Raw genomic sequence first — 6000 nt, 5'->3', positions numbered from 1 at the left:
ATTGTTTGTGAAGCTGGCTAAGATCTTTTCCCTACTGACTCTGATATAAAAAACAATGTATGGAACAATTTGTAGTTCGGAAAGGCTGGGATCTTTTAAGGTCAGGGATCAAGAACTATGGCGGCACAGGCTAATGGTGTGACTGTCACAAATGCTGGACTGTTGATGACTGCTTTCTGAACCAGTTTTACCCTCAGCTTCCTGATAGGATTTAATAAGGTTTGCCAATCACAGATGTGCATTCTGATCATTTAAAGCAGATATAACATTTTTATACAGATGTTTAGATTTCTGTTTCTAAAAGATTCTTACAAGTATCCTTTTAAGGATAAATAATACAATACTTTACCATTTCTCTGTGAATTCAAATTGCTTACTTATGAAGTTACGTTGACCTTGGGAGCAATTTGTTTTCTTTAGGTGTACTATATAATGTTTGTTCTAATACAGTACTGGGTATCACTTTTTTCATCACTAAGCAAGAGAAGAAAACTAGAATATGATCACATTTGTAATACAATATTCAATAAATTAAAGGTCTATAGGGAAAATACTGCCCGTTGCGAAACAGAGAAAACCTAGAAAATTGAACTGTATGTCACAGGAATAATCCTGGGAGTATAAATATTATCTAGAAGAATCACCTCCACTCCATCTTCCTAAATCTTTTCTACCCGTGACATGCCCCTGACTAACTTTCACCATTCAGAGCATGTAACCACTAATGAAGAAAAGAGAAGTATCTAACTTTATAGAGAGATGGAGTACGTAAATGTTTCCACTGTGACACAAGAGACTCTCCTGGAAAAGGCACTCTTGAAACTGGTCAATGTAAGGAAAGCTGTTCAGCATGTAGGCCATGGGCGTTCTAAGAGACATTATCATTAGGCCCTCTCTGAAAAATCTCTTGTAACCTAGAGAGCCCTAGCTACTTTTGTGAGGTCACAAGTGTTGTCCTGATAGCATCTGCCTCTCAGATATTTCTTCAGTACCCCTAGAGCTTACTAATTGGCCTTTAATTCAGAATAAACAGACATTTTTGAAGGGAGAACAAAGAGGATGAAGAAATCAGAGATGTTCAAAGAAAGCTTCCCTTCTGTTTTGGTATCAAAAAGGAAGAATTACCTGGTCCATTTGAGAGCTCAGTGAGTCCGGGGTAGGTGTTTAGTGGGTTCCCTGAAGAGACAGCCTTCATCTCAGCTTTCCACATATGGGAATGAGGACATGGGAGCCTCTCAAAATCATCTGGACTTACCTGTTCTTATGGTTCCTGGAAGTCAGAGAGTTTATATCATTCATTTCTTTATTCCAAAAGCCAAGGGATGGAAAGGGCACAGTTGTTTTCCTGAGAGTGCATGGCCTTTATTCTTTTTGACAAGAAGAAAAGGGACTTAAAGAACACAGGAAGGACAAGTTTTATAACCCTAGCTCTGTGTAAACTCCTCCATGCTTTAGATTCCTATAGTGCAGTTTGTGCCTGACCCTGATATCTGGGATAGAGAAGAGCTTCTATTTTAAACATCATCATCTCAGTCCTTCAACTATTATTTCTATGACTGTCATTACCTGATAGTGACTCATTAGATTTCTGAGTCAATAGCTGTAACTAGCTGGTAGTTTTCTTTTCTTTTATTTCTTATATCTTTTATTTTTTACAAATTTTATTTCTTTTTTTAAAATGTATATTTATATATTTATATTTAAAATACTGTTTCCTTTTAGAATTTCCTCCCGTACGATCCCTAACAGGTCCCTCTCCACTTCTTCTATAAACCATCCCATTACTGTCCCTTCACATTCCCTTTAAATGCAAGTCAAACCAAGGGAGGACCAAGGGCTTAACCTTCCTTTGGTGCCCAACAAGGCCATCCTCTACCACAAATGCAGTTGGAGCCTTAGGTCTTTCCATTTTCCACCTTTGAATATTGGTCTCGTACCAGAAAGATCTGGTTCATTGGCATTTTTGTTCTTAAGGGTTGAAAGTCTTTTCAGCTCTTATTATCCTTTCTCAGAATCTACCAACTGGAACTCCATTTCCAGTTTACTGGTTTGCCATTGACATTCACATTTGTATTTGACATGCTCTAGCTTTGTGTCTCAGGAAATATCTATATCTGTTTCCTGGCAGAATGCATTTCTTAGCTTCATCAATGTTATCCAGTTTTGGTGGTTGAATATATATATATATATATATATATATATATATATATATATATATATATATATATATATACTTTAGGTGCTTCCTACACCTATTAGGTTAGGTGGAATGATTACATGGATTCTGCACAACTAGGTCAAGAATGTAGAGTTTGCAAATGAGTATATCAAAGAGACTCCCTCCTGTACTTATGAAGGTATTGAGTTGAGGTTTCACTATTCCTCAAGTCTTTCTTCCCCCTGCCCATGCTCCTGTTTCTTATATATGACATTAAGGAAGAATCATGGCAACACATCTAAAACCTTCAAGTCTGGCCATGGGAACACAGGAAGTAGATAGTGTAGTACAGATATCAAATGTGAATAGAGAAAAGAATTGTATACTCCATGTGGTCCTTTGCTTTATTGATGTTGGTAATTTTTGAATAACATAAGGATTTGGGAATTTATAATTGAAGTAGGTACACCATATTTACACTGTTATTCTCAGTCTATAGATGGGCCCACTTTGTTTCCAAAATCATAGCAGAGAATGGAATTTGAAAACAGAATTTTTGAGTACATATTCAGGAATATTTATAATGTCCCCTATGAAGGAATGTACAATAGGAAAGTGAAATACAATATTCATTCAACGAAAGGTGTGTAGGTAAAGTACTGGCCTTTATAAAATTAAGAAAACCTAGAAAATTGAACTGTATGTCACAGGAATTGACCTGGGAATAAAAATATTATCCAGAAGAATCTCCTCCACTCCAAGTTCCTAAATAATTTCTATCCATGCCATGCCCCTGACTCATTTTCTCCATTCAGAAGTCACTAGCTTTAGAGAGATGGAGAACGAAAGTTTCCACTGTGTCACAGGAGACATACCTAAATTGGCACCCTCAAAACTGGTTAATGTAAGGAAAGCTGTTTAGAGTCAGGCCATGGCAGTTTTCAGTGACAATATCATTAGGCTCTCCCTGAAAAATCTCTTGTATCCTTGAGAGCACTAGCTTCTTCTGTGATGTAATAAGTGTTGTCCTGACTGCAAATGCCTCTCAGATATTACTTCAGTACCTATAGGTTTTACTAATTGGCCTCAAATTCAGGGGAAACAGTCATTAGGGAGGGAGAACAAAGACGATGAAGAAATCAGAGATGGGGAGAACGAAGCTGGTCTTCTGTCTTGGTATAAAAGAAGGAAGAAATACATCATCCCTGAGAAATCTCACTGAAGCCTTGGTAGGAGTGGAATATGTAAGTTGAAGAGATAGAATTGATCTGATCCTTCCACACATGGGATCAGGAGCTGGGAGCCTCTCAGAAGAATCTGGACTTCCCTGCTTCTAATGGTTCCTGGAAGTCAGAGAGTTTATATCATTAATTTCTTTCTCCCAAAAGCCAGGTGTTTGGAAGGACACTGTTCTTTTCCTTAGAGCTCATGGATTTTTGTTCTTATTGCCCAGAAGAAAATGGTCCTAAGGAAGAAGTGAAAAATAAGTATACTTTCCTCAGCTCAGAGTAAACTCCTCAATTATTTGGATACTTATAGAGCAGTAAGTGTCTGATACTGGTATTTGGGAGAGAGAAGTGCTCCAAATTTGATCTTCATCATCTCAATCTTTCCACTAGTATTATTCTGACTATAAATCCCTGACAGGAACCCTTTGGATTACTGACTCAATAGGTCTGATTAGCTGCTAATTATCTTTTGTTTTTTTTTCCTTTTTTTTTAGCAAATTTTATACCTTTTTTTTTTTTTGGTTCTTTTTTTCGGAGCTGGGGACCGAACCCAGGGCCATGCGCTTCCTAGGTAAGCGCTCTACCACTGATCTAAATCCCCAGCCCCGTATATACCTTTTTTAATTGGATATTTCTATATTTACATTTCAAATGTTATTTCCTTTCCCAGTTTCCTGTCCTTAATATTCCTAGCTGGTCCCCTTATCCTTATCTATAACCTTTACTGTGCTTTGACATTCCCTTTAACTAGGGAGAACCAAGGGCTTCTCCTTCCATTGATGATCAACATCACCATACTATGCCACATATGCAGTTGGAGCCACAGGTCTGTACATAAACAGTCATGGAATATTGGTTTAATACCAGAAAGCCCTGGTTAATTGAACTTGTTGTTCTTATGGTGGTTGAAAGCCCATTCAGCTCTTGTAATCCTTTCTCAACATCTACAAACAAGGGGTCTGTATTCAGTTCTCTGGTTTGCCACTAGCAATCACTTCTGTATTTGACATGCTCTAGCTGTGTCTCTCATGAAAGATCTAAAACCATTTATTGGCAGAATGCAATTTTATCTTCATCAATCTTATCTAGTTTTTGTGCCTGATATATATATATATATATATATATATATATATATATACATGTATGTATATGTATATATATACACACATATATATATATACATACATACATATATGAATACATACATATATATATAAGTGAATACATACACACACATATATACATATATATACATATATATATATATATACATATATATATATATACATTTATATACATACATATACATATATATATATATATGTATATATATATATATATATATATATATATATATATATATATACAATTTTGGTGGATCCTACAACTAGGAATTTTGGTTTAATATTTGGATGGATTCTGCATAACAAGGTGAAGACTATAGGATCCACAAGTGACAATTGCAAATAGACTCCCTCCTGTTTTTTATAACCTATTGAATTTGAGGTTTCATTGGACCACAAGCCATTCCTATCACTGCCCATCACTCAGAAACTGATGTGTGGCCTGAAGAAAGAATCATGGTAAAACATCCAAAACCCTCAAGCCTATCCCTGGGAACACAAGAAGGTAGATATTAGAGGACTGATATCTAATAGAACTTCAGAACCACATTCTATACTCCATGTTGTCCTTTGCTTTACTGATGTCTTGTAATTAATGGATAAAATATGGATTTGGGAGTTGATCATTAGAAGTAGGTACACAATATTTCCACTCTTATATTCACTCTATAGCTGAGCCACGTTTGATACCAAATTCATTGCAAAAAATGGAATTTGAAAAATGAAATTTTGAATACACATGCAGGAACATATATAATGTCCCCTGTAAATGAATTTACAATCAGAAAATATAAAACAATATTCACTCAATTAAAGTTCTGTAGGGAAAATACTGGCACCAGCGAAACAGGGAAAACCTAGGGAATTGAACTTTATGTCACAGGATTTGACCGGAGAATAAAATTAATCTCGAGAAGAATATCTTTCCTCCTGTGTTCCTAGATCTTTTCTACCCATGACAAGCCCCTGACTAACTTTCTTCATTCAGAGCATGTAATCACTAATAAAGCAGAGAGAAGGCTCTAGCTGTACAGAGATGTAGCATGTAAATGTTTCTACTGTGTCACAGGAGACACTACTGGAAAGTGCACAACCAAATCTGGTCAATGCAAGGAAGCTCTTGAGCAGGTAGGCTATGGCAGTTCCATCATCATTAGGCCCTCCTTGAAAATTCAATTGTGTCCTGGAGAGCCGTAGCTTCTTCTGTGATATCACAAGTTTTGTTTTGACAGCAACTACCTCCTTCCATATGTCTATGGTTTAGTAATTGTCATCTAATTCAGAGTACAGAGCGATTTGGGAGAGAGAACAAATAGGAAGAAGGGATCAGAGATGGGGATGAGGAAGCTGGCCTCTTGTCTTGGTATAAAAGTAAAGAAGAAATAAGTGGTTTTTGGAAAACACCCTGAGCAGATGGCTTTAGTTCTTTTGTTCTTCTATGGGTTAACCGAGCTCTTGGAGAAGTTGGTGAACATCCTAAAGACCTTTT

At 36.5% G+C, this 6000-nt stretch overlaps 1 long non-coding RNA gene across 2 annotated transcripts in view; it reads left to right on the top strand.

Annotated features, from left to right (window-relative positions):
• Positions 1 to 712: 712 nt before the first annotated feature.
• The window catches only part of LOC120099680 (uncharacterized), a 41910-nt gene continuing 36622 nt past the window's right edge, over positions 713 to 6000 (top strand). Inside the window, exon 1 of one of the 2 annotated variants that reach the window (XR_010062172.1) lies at positions 713 to 1156. This is a non-coding gene — a long non-coding RNA (uncharacterized LOC120099680). Of the gene's footprint in view, positions 1157 to 3094; positions 3403 to 6000 lie in introns of those variants that run through there. The other variant, XR_010062171.1, reaches the window with a different exon arrangement.

The sequence above is a fragment of the Rattus norvegicus genome (assembly GCF_036323735.1).
Source record: "Rattus norvegicus strain BN/NHsdMcwi chromosome Y unlocalized genomic scaffold, GRCr8 chrY_unlocalized_20, whole genome shotgun sequence".
Classification (NCBI taxonomy): Eukaryota; Metazoa; Chordata; class Mammalia; order Rodentia; family Muridae; genus Rattus; species Rattus norvegicus.
This window is presented reverse-complemented; position numbering and strand designations above follow the sequence as displayed.